Source organism: Octodon degus, unplaced genomic scaffold, assembly GCF_000260255.1.
Source record: "Octodon degus isolate 3935 unplaced genomic scaffold, OctDeg1.0 scaffold00150, whole genome shotgun sequence".
Classification (NCBI taxonomy): Eukaryota; Metazoa; Chordata; class Mammalia; order Rodentia; family Octodontidae; genus Octodon; species Octodon degus.
Window position 1 is genome coordinate 4,841,735 of NW_004524726.1, and position 733 is coordinate 4,842,467.

Below are 733 nucleotides of genomic sequence, written 5' to 3' on the forward strand. Positions count from 1 at the left end.
TCTCCATCTCTGTCTCCATCTTCATCTCTGTCTGTTTCTGTCTCTGGCTCTCTACGTCTCTGTCTCTGTTGCTCTCCCTGTCTCTGTTCCTGTCTGTGTCTCTGTCTCCATCTCTGTCTCTGTCTCCATCTCTGACTCTGTCTCTGTCTCTGTCCCTGTCCCTGTCTCCATCTCCATCTCTGTCTCCATCTCCACCCCTATCTCCATTCCGGTCTCTGTCTCTCTCTCTGTCCCTGTCTCTGTCTCTGTCTCCATCTCCATCTCCATTCCTGTCTCCATCTCTATCTCTCTCTCTGTCTCTGTTCCTGTCTGTGTCTGTGTCTCTGTCTCTGTCCCTGTCTCTGTCTCTTTGTCCCCTTATTGTCTCTCTCCTTCCCCTGTCTCTCTGTCTCTCATTGTTGGGAACTTTCAGAAGCTGCTGAAGCTGCAGATGTTGGTGTCATCGACCTGCCTTTCTCTTTGTTTGTCAGTTGATGAATCCTTGGGGAAAGGTGTCTGCAACCCTGATGGAGAGCCAGCAAACAGTGCGCCTGTGGACAGCAGCCCTGGCATGCCTGATTTTCTGAAAGATAGGTTCTTGATCAAGCAGGCAAGGGCTTCATGATTTATGCTCTGTGCCTAAGACCAGATACAGTTAGACTACATCCTAAAGTGTGCATAGGAGGAAAGCTATTACTGCAGCTTGCTTGTCAGTGATAAATTCTACTGAAAAAGAAAAAAAAAAGAGACACAT